We start from the raw sequence: 17,402 nt of genomic DNA, 5'->3' as shown, positions 1-17,402 counted from the left end.
ACACCCCTCACATTTTTGTAAATATTATATTCTATCTTTTCATGTGACAACACTGAAGAAATGACACTTTGCTACAATGTAAAGTAGTGAGTGTACAGCTTGTATAACAGTGTAAATTTGCTGTCCCCTCAAAATAACTCAACACACAGCCATTAATGTCTAAACCGCTGGCAACATAAGTCAGTACACCCCTAAGTGAAAATGTCTAAATTGGGCCCAGTTAGCCATTTTCCCTCCCCGGTGTCATGTGACTCGTTAGTGTTACAAGGTCTCAGGTGTGAATGGGGAGCAGGTGTGTTAAATTTGGTGTTATCGCTCTCACTCTCTCATACTGGTCACTGGAAGTTCAACATGGCACCTCATGGCAAAGAACTCTCTGAGGATCTGAAAAAAAAAGAATTGTTGCTCTACATAAAGATGGCCTAGGCTATAAGAAGATTGCCAAGACCCTGAAACTGAGCTGCAGCACGGTGGCCAAGACCATACAGCGGTATAACAGGACGGGTTCCACTCAGAACAGGCCTCGCCATGGTCGACCAAAGAAGTTGAGGTCACATGCTCAGCGTCATATCCAGAGGTTGTCTTTGGGAAATAGACGTATGAGTGCTGCCAGTATTGCTGCAGAGGATGTAGGGGTGGGGGGGGGTCATCCTGTCAGTGCTCAGATCATACGCCACACACTGCATCAAATTGGTCTGCATGGCTGTCATCCCAGAAGGAAGCCTCTTCTAAAGATGATGTACAAGAAAGCCTGCAAACGGTTTGCTGAAGACAAGCAGGCTAAGGACATGGATTACTGTCAGTGACATAGTTCTGGACCCCCAAGTGTCAGCGTGTCATTGTTCTGGGATCCCCAAGTGTCAGGGTATCATTGTTCTGGTGCCCCGAATGTCAGTGTGTCATTGTTCTGGACCCCCAAGTGTCAGCGTGTCATTGTTCTGGACCCCCAAGTTTCAGTGTGTCATTGTTTTGGGGCCCCCAAGTGTCAGGGTATCATTGTTCTGGTGCCCCAAGTGTCAGTGTCATAGTTGTGTACACCCTACTGTCAGCGTGCCATTGTTCTGGGACCCCCAAGTTTTAGGGTGTCATTGTTTTGGGGCCCCAAGTGTCAGGGTGTCATTGTTCTGGTGCCCCAAGTTTCAGAGTGTCATTGTTCTGGTGCCCCAAGTTTTAGAGTGTCATTGTTCTGGATCCCCAAGTGTCAGGGTGGCATTGCTCTGGTGCCCCAAGTGTCAGGGTGGCATTAATCTTGGACCCCCAAGTGTCAGGGTGTCATTAATCTTGGACCCCCAAGTGTCAGGGTGTCATTGTTCTGGTGCCCCAAGTGTCAGGGTGTCATTGTTCTTGGACCCCCAAGTGTGAGGGTATCATTGTTCTGGTGCCCCAAGTGTTAAAGCATCATAGTCTTGGATCCCCAAGTGTCAGGGTGTCATTGTTCTGGGACCCCCAAGTGTCAGGGTGTCATTTTTCTGGTGCCCCAAGCATCAGGGTGTCATTGTTCTTGACCCCCAAGTTTCAGAGTGTCATTGTTCTGGATCCCCAAGTGTCAGGGTGTCATTGCTCTGGTGCCCCAAGTGTCAGGGTGTCTTTAATCTTGGACCCCCAAGTGTCAGGGTGTCATTAATCTTGGACCCCCAAGTGTCAGGGTGTCATTGTTCTGGTGCCCCAAGTGTCAGGGTGTCATTGTTCTTGGACCCCCAAGTGTGAGGGTATCATTGTTCTGGTGCCCCAAGTGTTAAAGCATCATAGTCTTGGATCCCCAAGTGTCAGGGTGTCATTGTTCTGGGACCCCCAAGTGTCAGGGTGTCATTGTTCTGGTGTCCCAAGTGTCAGGGTGTCATTGTTCTGGTGCCCCAAGTGTCAGTGTGTCATTGTTCTGACCCCCAAGTTTCAGAGTGTCATTGTTCTGGATCCCCAAGTGTCAGGGTGTCATTGCTCTTGACGCCCAAGTATCAGTGTGTGATAGTTCTGGCCCCCTCAGTGTCAGCGTGTCATTGTTCTGGTGCCCCAAGTGTCAGGGTGTCATTAATCTTGGACCCCCAAGTGTCAGAGTGTCATTGTTCTGGATCCCCAAGTGTCAGGGTGTCATTGCTCTTGACGCCCAAGTATCAGTGTGTGATAGTTCTGGCCCCCTCAGTGTCAGCGTGTCATTGTTCTGGTGCCCCAAGTGTCAGGGTGTCATTAATCTTGGACCCCCAAGTGTCAGAGTGTCATTGTTCTGGATCCCCAAGTGTCAGGGTGTCATTGCTCTTGACGCCCAAGTATCAGTGTGTGATAGTTCTGGCCCCCTCAGTGTCAGCATGTCATTGTTTTGGTGCCCCAAGTGTCAGGGTGCCATTGTTCTGGTGCCCCAAGTGTCAGGGTGTCATTAATCTTGGACCCCCAAGTGTCAGGGTGTCATTGTTCTGGTGCCCCAAGTGTCGGGGTGTCATTGTTCTTGGACCCCCAAGTGTGAGGGTATCATTGTTCTGGTGCCCCAAGTGTTAAAGCATCATAGTCTTGGATCCCCAAGTGTCAGGGTGTCATTGTTCTGGGACCCCCAAGTGTCAGGGTGTCATTTTTCTGGTGCCCCAAGCATCAGGGTGTCATTGTTCTTGACCCCCAAGTTTCAGAGTGTCATTGTTCTGGATCCCCAAGTGTCAGGGTGTCATTGCTCTGGTGCCCCAAGTGTCAGGGTGTCTTTAATCTTGGACCCCCAAGTGTCAGGGTGTCATTAATCTTGGACCCCCAAGTGTCAGGGTGTCATTGTTCTGGTGCCCCAAGTGTCAGGGTGTCATTGTTCTTGGACCCCCAAAGTGTGAGGGTATCATTGTTCTGGTGCCCCAAGTGTTAAAGCATCATAGTCTTGGATCCCCAAGTGTCAGGGTGTCATTGTTCTGGGACCCCCAAGTGTCAGGGTGTCATTGTTCTGGTGTCCCAAGTGTCAGGGTGTCATTGTTCTGGTGCCCCAAGTGTCAGTGTGTCATTGTTCTGACCCCCAAGTTTCAGAGTGTCATTGTTCTGGATCCCCAAGTGTCAGGGTGTCATTGCTCTTGACGCCCAAGTATCAGTGTGTGATAGTTCTGGCCCCCTCAGTGTCAGCGTGTCATTGTTCTGGTGCCCCAAGTGTCAGGGTGTCATTAATCTTGGACCCCCAAGTGTCAGGGTGTCATTGTTCTGGTGCCCCAAGTGTCAGGGTGTCATTGTTCTTGGACCCCCAAGTGTCAGGATGTCATTGTTCTGGATCCCAATGTGTCAGGGTGTCATTGCTCTGGTGCCCCAAGTGTCAGGGTGTCTTTAATCTTGGACCCCCAAGTGTCAGGGTGTCATTAATCTTGGACCCCCAAGTGTCAGGGTGTCATTAATCTTTGACCCCCAAGTGTCAGGGTGTCATTGTTCTGGTGCCCCAAGTGTCAGGGTGTCATTGTTCTTGGACCCCCAAGTGTGAGGGTATCATTGTTCTGGTGCCCCAAGTGTTAAAGCATCATAGTCTTGGATCCCCAAGTGTCAGGGTGTCATTGTTCTGGGACCCCCAAGTGTCAGGGTGTCATTTTTCTGGTGCCCCAAGCATCAGGGTGTCATTGTTCTTGACCCCCAAGTTTCAGAGTGTCATTGTTCTGGATCCCCAAGTGTCAGGGTGTCATTGCTCTGGTGCCCCAAGTGTCAGGGTGTCTTTAATCTTGGACCCCCAAGTGTCAGGGTGTCATTAATCTTGGACCCCCAAGTGTCAGGGTGTCATTGTTCTGGTGCCCCAAGTGTCAGGGTGTCATTGTTCTTGGACCCCCAAGTGTGAGGGTATCATTGTTCTGGTGCCCCAAGTGTTAAAGCATCATAGTCTTGGATCCCCAAGTGTCAGGGTGTCATTGTTCTGGGACCCCCAAGTGTCAGGGTGTCATTGTTCTGGTGTCCCAAGTGTCAGGGTGTCATTGTTCTGGTGCCCCAAGTGTCAGTGTGTCATTGTTCTGACCCCCAAGTTTCAGAGTGTCATTGTTCTGGATCCCCAAGTGTCAGGGTGTCATTGCTCTTGACGCCCAAGTATCAGTGTGTGATAGTTCTGGCCCCCTCAGTGTCAGCGTGTCATTGTTCTGGTGCCCCAAGTGTCAGGGTGTCATTAATCTTGGACCCCCAAGTGTCAGAGTGTCATTGTTCTGGATCCCCAAGTGTCAGGGTGTCATTGCTCTTGACGCCCAAGTATCAGTGTGTGATAGTTCTGGCCCCCTCAGTGTCAGCGTGTCATTGTTTTGGTGCCCCAAGTGTCAGGGTGCCATTGTTCTGGTGCCCCAAGTGTCAGGGTGTCATTAATCTTGGACCCCCAAGTGTCAGGGTGTCATTGTTCTGGTGCCCCAAGTGTCAGGGTGTCATTGTTCTTGGACCCCCAAGTGTCAGGATGTCATTGTTCTGGATCCCAATGTGTCAAGGTGTCATTGTTCTGGGACCCCCAAGTGTCAGTGTGTCATTGTTCTGGTGCCCCAAGTGTTAGAGTGTCATACTTCTGGATCCCCAGGTGTCAGGGTATCATTGTTCTGGTGCCCCAAGTGTCAGGATGGCATTGCTGTGGGACCCTAAGTGTCAGGGTGTCATTGTTCTTGACCCCAAGTATCAGTGTGTGATTGTTCCGGGACCCCCAAGTGTCAGTGTGTCATTGTACTGGGACCCCAAGTGTCAGGGTGTCATTGCTCTGGTGCCCCAAGTGTCAGGGTGTCATTGTTCTGGTGCCCCAAGTGTCAGTGTGTCATTGTTCTGGACCCCCAAGTGTCAGGGTGTCATTGTTCTGGTGCCCCAAGTGTCAGGGTGTCATTGTTCTTGGACCCCCAAGTGTCAGGGTGTCATTGTTCTGGATCCCAATGTGTCAGGGTGTCATTGTTCTGGGACCCCCAAGTGTCAGTGTGTCATTGTTCTGGTGCCCCAAGTGTTAGAGTGTCATACTTCTGGATCCTCAGGTGTCAGGGTATCATTGTTCTGGTGCCCCAAGTGTCAGGATGGCACTGCTGTGGGACCCTAAGTGTCAGGGTGTCATTGTTCTTGACCCCAAGTATCAGTGTGTGATTGTTCTGGGACCCCCAAGTGTCAGTGAGCTTTCCCATGTATTTTCTGACAACTACCTGAACACTTACTCTATGTTATGGATATATGGAGAGAGGAAGATGTTCTGTAATACTGTCCTATGGTGACAATGCTGCTCTTCCATAGATACAGTACAGTGAGTGAGTGTTGTCACCGTAGGACAGGAAGTGTGTTACTGGCAGGATCACCAGGTGAAAATAAATGGAAAAACCCTGAAAAAGAAAACAAATGCTGCCATCACATCTAAGGACCGGTAATCTGCAATATATGAGATTTTTGGGCTTAGACAGGCTTTACATTTCTCGGCATGGCATGTGTAACCCTAGCGCACATTGTCCAGTAATACGCAGATGATCTGTCTGGATGAAGGCTTATTTTTGGAGACACGGCCGCAGCGCAGGACACAACAAAGCGACATTCCGCCCCAGTAATGGAAGGTGCGGAGGGCGGACGGTGTCTCCATCGCCCGGCTTTCATCTGCTGCTTACCAGTGTTAAGTCCTCCTGCATTAGGCGACCCATCCCTCTCCCGGGACGTTCTCCCCGGATCAACACCTGTTTATACAGCCGCATCCTGTCCAGCTTCCCCCAAACCTCCATTACGGCGGGCTTTACGCTTAATCTCCTTAATGGCGTTGAAAATATAATCACCGGGGTGTTATTTCAGGGTCCGCGGGGTGGAGGTGTCAGAAATGGAAAGTACAAAGTCCTCTTAGTGGTATAATGGAGGACAGGAGAATGTTACTCGCGTCTGGTGATGACAGGTCAATCAGCACGCCGGACTCCAAGATTTCAGGAAAAGGCCGGCGATGAAATACGGCCCAGCCGCGGCTTAAAGGAGAACCGCCGATTATACTGAGCTGTTTGCAAACAAGACAAAAGTGGGAATGTTACTGAATTGTTATATGAAGGTCATTAGTTACATTGTCTACTAAGATGAGACATTCCCACCATCCCACGTCCTCTGCTGGAACACCGAGGCCAGAAGACCGGTATTTACAGATTGTCCCCATACAAGTTTCTTACTAAAATGTCCAACCAATCACCTAATCTCAAGTAACCTTGAACCCTGAATTCCAGGTATGGATATCTCTACATGGGTACATTGTTTACTTCAATGAAACGCTACAGCTCCTTGAAAAAGTATTCATACCCCTTGACATTTTCCACATTTTGTCATGTTACAGCGAAAAACTTAAATGTATTTTATTGAGAATTTATGTGATAGACCAGTGATGGCGAACCTTGGCACCCCAGATCTTTTTGAACTACATTTCCCATGATGCTTATGCACTCTGCAGTGTAGTTGAGCATCATGGGAAATTCAAAACATTTGAGGTGCCAAGGTTTGCCATAACTGTGATAGACAAACACAAAGTGGCACATAATTGTGAAGTGGAAGGAAAATGATAAAAAGGTTTTCAACATTTTTTAAAAAAAATTTGTGAAAAGTGTGGGGGAGGCATTTACATTCAGCCCCCTTCATTCTGATACCCCTAAACTAAAATCTAGTGGAACTAATTGCCTTCAGAAGTCACCTAATTAGTAAATAGAGTCCACCTGTGTGTAATCTAATCTCAGTATAAATATGGCTGTTCTGTGAAGCCCACAGAGGTTTGTTAGAGAACCTTAGTGAACAAACAGCATCATGAAGGCCAAGGAACACACCAGACAGGTCAGGGATAAAGTTGTGGAGACGTTTAAAGCAGGGTTAGGTTATATAAAAAAAATCCCAAGCTTTGAACATCTCACGGAGCTCTGTTCAATCATCATCCAATGGAAAGGGTATGGCAAAACCGCAAACCTACCAAGACATGGCCGTCCACCTAAACTGACCGGCCGGGCAAGGAGAGCATTCATCAGAGAAGAGCCAAGAGGTCCATGGTAACTCTGGAGGAGCTGCAGAGATCCACAGCTCAGGTGGGAGAATCTGTCCACAGGACAACTATTAGTCGTGTTCTCCACAAATCTGCCCTTTATGGAAGAGTGACAAGAAGAAAGACATTGGTGAAAGAAAGTCATAAGAAGTCCTGTTTGTAGTTTGGGAGAAGCCATGTGGAGGACACAGCAAACATGTGGAAGAAGGTGCTCTGGTCAGATGAGACCAAAATTTAACTTTTTGGCCTAAAAGTAAAACACTATGTGTGGAGGAAAACTAACACTGCACATCACCCTGAACACACCATCCCCACCGTGAAACATGGTGGTGGCAGCATCATGTGGTGGGGATGCTTTTCTTCAGCAGTGACAGGGAAGCTGGTCAGAGTTGATTGGAAGATGGATGGAGCCAAATACAGGACAATCTTAGAAGAAAACCTGTTATGCCGCGTACACACGACTGGACTTTCCGGCAGAAAAGGTCCGACAGAATCATTCTGTCGGACATTCCGATCATGTGTGGGCTTCATCGGACTTTTTTTTCTAAAATTATGACAGACCTAGAAATAGAACCTGTTTCAAATCTTTCTGACGGAATCAGTTCCTATCGGGAAAACCGCTTGTCTGTATGCTATTCCGATGGACCAAAAACAACGCAAGGGCAGCTATTGGCTACTGGCTATTGCACTTCCTCTTTCTAGTCCCATCGTACGTCATCGCGTTCTAAATGATCGGACTTTGGTGTGATCGTGTGTAGGCAAGACCGTTTCAGTGGAACTCCGTCGGAACTCAGTTGGAAAGACCGTTGGAGTTTATTCTGACAGAAAGTCCGGTCGTGTGTACGTGTCATTAGAGTCTGCAAAAGACTTGAGACTGGGGCTGAGGTTCACCTTCCAGCAGGACAACGACCCGAAACATCCAGCCAGAGCTACAATGGAATGGTTTAGATCAAAGCATATTCATGTATTAGAATGGTCCAGTCACAGTCCAGACCTAAATCCAGATTGAGAATCTGTGGCCAGACTTGAAAATTGCTGTTCACAGACGCTCTCCATCCAATCTGACAGAGCTTGAGATATTTTACAAAGAAGAAGAATGGGCAAAAATGTCCCTCTCTAGATGTGCAAAGCTGGTAGAGACATCCCCAAAAAGCTGTAATTGTAGAGAAAGGCGGTTCTACAAAGTATTGACTCCGGGGGGCGCCATACAAATGCCCCCCACACTTTTCACATATTTATTTGTAAAAAAATTTGAAAACCATTTCTCATTTTCCTTCCACTTCACAATTATGTGTCACTTTGTGTTGGTCTATCACATAAAATCCCAATAAAATACATTTAGGTTTTTGGTTGTAACATGACAAAATGTGGAAAATTTCAAGGGGTATGAATACTTTTTCAAGGCACTGTAATTGTGGGGGATGAGCTGATGCAAGTGATAGAAGTTCAGTTAGTTGGAGGTAGGTTAGGCTTCTGTGAAGAGAAGGGTTTTCAGGGATCACCTAGAGGCAGTCAGAGTAGGAGATAGCCAGACAAATTGAGGTCGAGAGATCCATAGGATGGGAGAGGCTCTGGAGAAGTCCTGGAGACGAGCATGGGAGGAGGAGAAGAGGGAGCTAGAGCACAGGAGGTCTTGGAAGAAGCGAAGAGGACGGTTTGGTGACATTTGGAGACAAGATTGGTGATGTAGCTTGGGGCAGAGCTGTGAATGGCTTGGTATGTTGTTGTTAGTATTTTGGATTCGATTTGCTGGGCAATCGTAAGCCAGTGGAGGGATTGGCAGAGAGGGGTGGCAGATACTGCGCAGTTGGTAAGGTAGATGAGTTTGGCAGCAGCATTCATGATAGACTAAAGAATATGGAGGAGTAGGCCTATGAGAAGGGAGTTGAAATAATCAAGGCGAGAGATAACAAGGCCACCAATGCCATAAAATCGGTTCCTGCAGATTATCCCCATACAAGTCTTTATAAAAGTAAAACCAATCACCAAAATCTCAAATACTCTTTAAACCTGAATTCCAGGGATGGATATTTTTAGTAACATTGTTTACTACGATGAAAAGATACATTCTGACCATCTCTCATCCTCAGCTAGGAGATGACACAAAACCCACCAATGCCATAAAATCAGTTCCTGCAGATTATCCCCATACAAATCTTTCTTATGCCGCGTACACACGAGCGGAATGTCCGTTAGAAAAAGTCAGACGGAGTCTTTTCATCGTCTATTCCGATCGTGTGTAGGCCTCATATGACTTTTTTTTTTTTCGAAAATTCTGACGGACCTAGAAATGGAACATGTTCTAAATATTTCCGACGGAACCAATTCCTATCGGAAAAAACGCTCGTCTGTATGCTGTTCCGACGGACCAAAAACGACGCATGGTCTGAAGCAAATACGAGACGTAAGCTATTGGCTACTGGCTATTGAACATCCTTTTTCTAGTCCTGTCATACGTGTTGTATGTCACCGTGTTCTGGACGGTCGGACTTTGGTCGGACTTTGGTTTGACCGTGTGTAGGCAAGACCGCTTGAATGGAATTCTGTTGGAGTTCCGTCGGAGAAACCTTCGGAGTTTAGTCTGCTGGCAAAACCGGTCGTGTGTACGCGGCTTTAGAGTCCAACAATCACCAGAATCTCAGGTAATCGTAAAGCTGAATTCCAGGTATGGATATTTTTTACAAAGTTACAGTGTTTACTACGATTAAAAAGGTATATGACATTCCCACCATCTAACAACCTCTGCTAGAAGATGACACAAAACCCACTGAGAAAAAAAATTCCTTTCCGATGCCATAGGAGACAATTCCCCGTAGATTACCTCCATACTATTCTTTATTAAAGTCAAACCAACCCTGAAAATCTCAGCTAAGCTTTGACATGTTGACGTAACTGTTAGGGATGAGCTCACGGAATTTTGGCTGTTAGGGCGTTTGTCTGATAACCCCCCCTTGCAGACCCCCACAACCACCGGGCAAGGATTGTGGAGAAGAGACCCTTTTCTTATCAACATTGGGACAAGGTACCGACCCATTGTGGAGGGCATGTGACTTGGTGTGATTCAGGAGATGGGGGCCACGTGCCATCCCCCCCAGGGGCAAATCACAGAATACTCAGATGTTTGTAATGACTGGGGAAAATGCTGCCAGTATAAAGTCCTCTTCTCCCGCCGGTCTTGTAACCAGCAATGTGAATGAGTAGGGGTAATATGTAGAGCTTACTTATTCACATAGGAGGACAGTATCTGTGGCCCCCTTATCTCAAAGGGGACTTCCAGATTCTGATAACTTCCCCTTGCAGACCCCCACAACCACTGGGCCAGGGTTGTGGGGAAGAGGCCCTTTTCCTCATCAGTATGGGGAGAAGGTATCGCCTTGTTGTGGAGGGCATGTGACTTGGTGTGATTCAGGAGGTGGGGGCCATGTTCCCATCCCCCCCTCTTTCGTGGCCAAAGAACATTCACCGACCAATAACCCCCATTGAAGGATGTTGCAGGTCACAGACTTTAGATGTATGTTTTTAGCTATTAAACATAACTTGTTCCAGCAGGCTTAGCTTCCCTCGTATGTGATGTCAGACTATGACACGTACTGTATGTACTGCTGTACATTCCGGCCACATTGGGCCCCCGGGGCCCATCCAAGGATCTTCAGATGTTTGTAATGATTGGGGAAAGCACTGTCAGTATAAAGTCCTCTTCTCCCACCGGTCATGTAACCTGCAATGTGAATGAGTAGGGGTATTATGTAGACCTTACTTATTCACATTGGAGGGCAGTATCTATGGGCCCACTTATCTCAAAGGGGACTTCCAGATTGTGATAACCCCCCTTTGCAGACCCCCACTACCAGCGGGCCAGGGTTGTGGGGCAGAGGCCCTTTTCCTCATCAGTATGGGGACAAGGTACGGCCTCGTTGTGGAGGCCATGTGACTTGGTGTGATTCAGAAGACGGGGGTCACGTGCCCCCCCTCCCCTTTCCTGGCCAAAAAACATTTACGGACCAATAAGCCCAATTGAAGGACTTCTTCAGGTCACAGACTTTAGCTTTATGTTTTTATCTATTAAACATAACTTGTTCCGGCAGGCTTAGCTGTCCCCGTATGTGATGTCAGACTATGACACATACTGTATGTACTGCCGTCCGTTCCGGCCACATTGGGCCCCTGGCGGCCCATCCCAGGATCTTCAGATGTTTGTAATGATCGGGGAAAGCGCTGCCAATATAAAGTCCTCTTCTCCCGCCGGTCTTGTAACCAGCAATGGTGAGAGCCACAAATATCGCCTTACCAGTTAAAGGGGCGTCAAGTCGTTTGGAAAAAGATTAAGTCACCAGAAGAGGAAATGTAACTGAATTCAGACAAAGCCGCCTTTGATTTATAAAAGAAGAAAAAATACATTGGAGTTTAACGAGCAGACATTTGTGAGAGTGAAAGAGCGCAGAATTACGACTTCTCTCATAGCAAGAATCCACACTGTACTATGAATGTATACAGAGAGTCTCCACTCCTAATTATATATATTTCACATCTGCATGTAAAGTGGACCTGTCATCAAATATATTGTTCCATATTAGGTCCATGCATGTGTCATTGTAACCCTTCCAGGTATTATTACCTCTAATAGAGATCACAGTACTCCCCCTGACAATTACTTCATCTGCTTTCCCCTCCAGAAGGACGCCACCATCTTTGTTCAGGCATCATCCAGAGTCCCATATACTTTCTGGACAGAGATGGTAGCTCAGAGATTACAGGATCATGTAAATCCTGGGTGGCTATGCAGTTCATGGCTGTGTGCAAAATGTCTGACACAGATAAGCCTCTGCCTCTTTCTATATAGTTACAAATGTGTACAATCTGATCATTGGGGTGAGACAGGGGCGTACATACAGGGGTCAAACCTTGCAAAATGGCCCCCTGCTCCAGTGGGCCCATGCGGCCCCCTGTACGCATGGATCAGTGGCGCCCCCCTAACACCGCCGCCGCCCCTCCCTATCCATGCGCCCGGCCCCTTTCAGGACGCAAGGAGCATGAATTCCTATGGCGGGGATGGGGGGGGGGGGTGTTTTTTGAAGCACATGATTAGAGCCAGAGGCTCCAATAGGCTTCAAAAAAGGGTGGGCTTGTGGCGCAGAGCACTGCATCTTGATCCCACCCAGTTGTGGGACGATAGCGAATTAATTTTCCTATTGGATGCCTGATGTGAAGCCAGGGAGGAAGCCACTGCAGCCATAGAGGAAGCCCGCCTCCCTGGAGCTGCTGCCCGGACCCCGATAGCCTGAAGCCGCTGCCCGGACCCCGTACGCGCTAGCCTAGAGCCACTACCTGGACCCCCACACCCGCTAGCCCGGAGCGGCTGCCTAACCCCGCACCCACTAGCCTGGAGTCGCTGCCCAGACCTCGCACCCGCTAGCCTGGAGCCACTGCCCAGACCCCGCACCCGCTAGCCTGGAGCTGCTGCTTAGACCCCGCACCCGCTAGCCTGGAGCCGCTACCTGGACCCCACACCCGCTTGCCTGGAGCGGCTGCCTAACCCCGCACCCACTAGCCTGGAGCTGCTGCCCGGACCCCGCGCCCGCTAGCCTGGGGCCGCTACCTGGACCCCACACCCGCTAGCCTGGAGCGGTTGCCTAAACCCGCACCCGCTAGCCTGGAGCTGCTGCCCGGACCCCGCACCCGCTAGCCTGGAGCCGCTGCCCAGACTCTGCACCCGTTAGCCTGAAGCCGCTGCCCCCACCCCGCTGCGTTGGATGACACCCCCCCTAATTCACCTGGTTCTATCTATCCAGGTAAGTGCCAGACCAACCGGCAGACACGCGGGTGGGTTGTTAGCGCCGCGCCGCTGGGGGGGGTGATTGTTTGCCGCCCTCCAAACAAAAAACCCACCAGCTGCCACTGGCCTGGATAGGAGTGCAGCGGGGGCGGCAGCATTTAGAGGAACCGATCCCTCCATGCATCCGCTGAACTCTCCTCCCCTTCCCACAGACTTTAAGCAGGGAAGGAAATGGAGGGCATCCGCTACTCCACATGCCGCTCCCGCTGCCTCCTTATGCCTGTCCTTCTACCCTGGGACTCCAGTGTTCTTCTCTGGCCCCGCCCCCCCGACAGTGCTGCCGGATTTTCCCCTCCAGCCTCCTGCCAGCTGCTGCGGGGGATGTGTCAGGGTGGAGAGCTGAGGAAGTTGCCGGTAAATGTGTCATTTACTGGCCCCTTTCTTGTTTCAATGAATAGAGTCAGTATCACTTTTTTTTTTTTTCATAGCTGGGCATAGTAAATTGTGTGTACTATGTTTACTATGCCTTAGTTTATGAATGAATAGGAAGCCTCTGTACAGGGCTATTTAGACCCTTTATATTTCACCAAAGCCCCCCAATAAAAAATAAAATTGTAAAATAAATAAAAAATAAATAAAATGGTAAAAAATTATAAAAAAAAATAAAAATAAACTACTGACACCAGTGGCGGAACTACCAAGGTCGTACTTGCGACTTAGCTCTGGTGCTCCACCACCATGGGGGGTCCCCAAGATGGCAGGAAGGTGGCTCACTGCAGGACCATAATAAAGGGTCTCACAATGGGGGTAAAGGGCCCCAGGATCAGTGGGAAGGGCCCCAGTCGGGGGACAGGGGGGCCCCTCATGAAAGCTTGCACTAGGGCCCTGAAGGTTCTAGTTACGCTCCTGGGGGGAGAGGAGACTGAAGAAATGCTTCTTCCTACTGCCTGCAGCAAAATGATAATACCATCTCAGCCTAGGCAAAGTCACTGACTGGAGCTCAAGGATAAGCTGAATCTGGAGAGGAGGAGAGAGCCGGGAGATGGTGCGGGTTGTCCTCTCTCTCCCCTCCAGCTCCACCTCCTGCCACTGCAGCGCTCCTGGATTGGGACTGTCAGATCTTTGGAATTGGTGCTAGTGAGGATGACTGTGGGATTTTTGCTAGAAGGGCAAATTTGGGTGGTGGTCTGTGCTAAGAGGGGAGATTTGTTGGTATTTGTGCTGGCGGGGGGGGGGGGATATGTGCTGGGAGGGGAAATTTCATGGATAGAGGATTTGTGGTAAACTGTATCATTTTGGGGGTGGGGGATTTGTGCTAGAAGGCAACATTTAAAGGTTGGGGGTGTTTGGGTGTTTGTGCTAGGAGGGGGATTTGGTGAGATTTGTACGGGGGGAGGGGATTTATTTGTTCTAGGAGGGGAAATTTGAGGGGGGGGGGATTTGAGCTGGAAGGGGGAATGGGGTGCAAATATTTGTGTTGGGATGCTGGGGTTTCAGTGGGGGGGGGGGTATTCTGCTGGGAGGAGGGGAAATTTTCATTTGGAGAGAATTTTGGCTTGCAAAATGAATATATCATATGCTTAGGGGGTAAGCATATGCAGATCAGTGCTTGACTTTTTTTTTCTTTTTTTGGGGGGGAGGGGGGATTTTTGTTGTCACATAATTACTCATACATCTTGGGGAGAGAGGATTTGAGCTGAGAGGGGAGATAGGGTGCAAAAATTTGTGCTGGGATGGGGGATTTCATGGGGGGGGGGGATTTTTGTTTGGAGAGAATTCTTGCAAAAGGAATACAGTATATCATATGCTTAGGGGGTAAGCATGCAGATCACTATCAAGGCTGTCTTTAAGGCAGAGCAAAAGGGGCATCTGCCCTGGGCCCCATCATTCTTGTGGGGCCTAAAACAGCTGCCTCATACTTGCCAACTATTCCAGTTCAAATTCCCTTGTCCCTTGAAGTTTTAGTCCCATGCTGTGTCCCGATATCTCAGTGTGAAGTTCTGTTACTAATGCTGCTGAGCTCTGCCTATTGTCGTGTACAGATGACTCACCTGCAGACCCCGTGTTTACATGTATATAACCTGCATTGATATGTAAATAGCGGTGACATTGTACTGCCTCCTAACCAATCCCATCCCCCCACCACTGCCACTGATCCCATCAACCCCCCAGCATTGCCATTGATCACACACCCCCCTCCCCCAGCATTGCCACTGATCCCAGAGGTCCTAGAATCCCTAGGAGTTTTCTGTCTATTGATGGGTCCCCTCACCTCCCCAGTCCATGGCAGTGATGTGCTGTACCCTTTAGTAACCAATCAGTGATCAGTAATGATGTGCACTAACCTCTTGCAACCAATCATTGAGCGGTAAGGATATGCAGTAACCTCTAGCAACCAATCAGTAAGCAGTAATAATGTGCAGTATCCTCTAGCAACCATTTGGTAAGTGGTAAGGATGTCCAGTAACCTCTAGCAACCAATCATTGAGCAGTATTGATGTACAGTAATCTCTAGCAACCAATCAACAAGCAGAAGTCATGTGTTGTAACCTCTAGGAAATCATAAGTGAGCCATAATGTGTGCTGTAACCTCTAGCAGCCAGTCAGTGAGTGGTAATGATACACTGTAACCTCTGGCAACCAATTGCAATCTCTGCCTGATCTGATTCAGTAAACTGATTTAGAGTCTAGCTGCTATTTATTGTAGACTCAGAGCAGGTGGAAAGCAAAATGACATGGAAGGGGGGCCCAAGAAAATGTTTGCCCAGGGTCCAATCAATATTAAAGATGGCCCTGATCACTACTCTGGTACTCCAAGGGCATAGAGTCGATCGGGTGCCATCATGCCCTCACGTCTCCGCCGCTTCCAACGGCTCCGGTAAGTGGCGGAGATGCCCGGGACGCGCGGGAGGTGTGGGGGGTGCACCTCTCACGCCGCCCATAAAAGTGATCTCGCTGTGAATCCGCCGCGGAGACCACTTTTATCTTAAAGCGAACCGCCCGCCATGGAGAAAAATACTGGGGGTTATGGCAGCTATCTGCTGCGATAACAACGGTATTTAACCTCAAAGTAACGATGTATATACACAGTGGGCGGTCCGGAAGTGGTTAAGTTTCCTTCAAGGTTGTGAAAATAGCAATGTTACAACTTTGATTGATACAATGAAGCCGATACAATTGGTTACGTCATTGTAAGCTCATAGGGTGAAATATTGAACAGGACTCTGCAAAACGCCAATAAAAATGTTCCTGTCATGCCAATACCTGGACAGCGCCAAGCCGCCGGCATTAGCGGGCCCCGGAGAGAACGACACGGCTCTGAAATATTTCTGATTATACAGCAGAAAAAAAAAAGCGAAAGAAAAGAATTGGAGGTCATAAAATAAATCGTTCCCCCCCCAAAGCCCTGTTCCTGAGCCAAGAGGAATCTTCTAAAAAATTGCTGAGCGCTTTATGGCGCGCCGTGTTTTCCAGACTGGGATAAAGCCCCGATTCCATGTTTTACACACTTTATAAAACACGCCGGCCAACTATTTGATGAGGATTCCATGCAAAACAGCAGAAGAGAGGCTCCCGGCCCCAGGACCGGTAATGAGGGGGGGGGGAGAGAGGAGCCACCGACGTCAGCGAGAAGCCTCACTGGCGCCGGGTTCAAGGCTGGCAGCGGGTCGGCACCACGCTATAGAACGTGGGCTGTGCTCTAACAATTACCACATGGATGTGCGCTGAAAACGTATGGTGGCTGGAGTTATAAAAATATAATACAAGATGGATGAAAACCATAAAACTGAGGATTCTACTGAGCAAGCATCAAAGCGGCGAGCTGGAAGGCGCGCACATTGACCGCTATGATGTAAGCGAGGTCCTACAGATAAATGGAGTAATAAAAATGAAATACCAATCATGGCAACCGCTTACGGGGCAGGTCCACTCCAAATGAAGCATTCTAAATTTTGGTAAATGCTACAAATATTGGATAGAGTTTGGTCTGAAACCTTTTTCTTGTTGTTTTATTCTTAAAGCCTCGTACACACGATCGGATTTTCCGACAGGAATTGTGTGATGACAGGCTGTTGGCGGAAAATCCGAGCCTGTGTACGCTCCATCAGACAGTTGTTGGCCAACTTTCCGCGGACAAATGTTGGATGGCAGGTTTATAAATTTTCCGCGGACAAATGTCTGTTGGATTGTCCGAGCGTGTGTACACAAGTCCATCGGACAAAAGTCCAAAGTACAAACACGCATGCTCGGAAGCAAGAATGAGCCGGAAGCGGTCGGTCTTGTAAACTAGCGTTCATAATGGAGAATTAACATTCGTGACGCGGCAAATTATGAAATGCAGCGCCCAATTCTCTTCTTCTTTAAAAGGATAATAATGAAGCTGCTTTGCTGGTGATACTGATGGAGTTGTGCCAAACGTATTTAAAAAGGCTATTTTTTTCTAGTGATATCAAGAAAATTATTATTATTATTATTTTTATTTTTTTTGGTCAAGTTACCACAACACCATTATCCCGTAGTTTATAAGATCAAAGATACAACTATGTTGGTGTCCCTTGTTAATTTTACATTGTATTTTTTAAAATGTAACTGCCGACTCCCAAACTGTCATTTGAAGTAAAACACATAGCCAAGTATTATTCTACACAATGTTTTTATTGTGCATTAAAAAAAGAAAACAAATAAAATTAGACATGCTATCTGCCAATA

Source organism: Aquarana catesbeiana, linkage group LG02 (assembly GCF_042186555.1).
Source record: "Aquarana catesbeiana isolate 2022-GZ linkage group LG02, ASM4218655v1, whole genome shotgun sequence".
NCBI classification, from domain to species: Eukaryota; Metazoa; Chordata; class Amphibia; order Anura; family Ranidae; genus Aquarana; species Aquarana catesbeiana.
Note: the sequence above shows the minus strand (reverse complement) of the source record.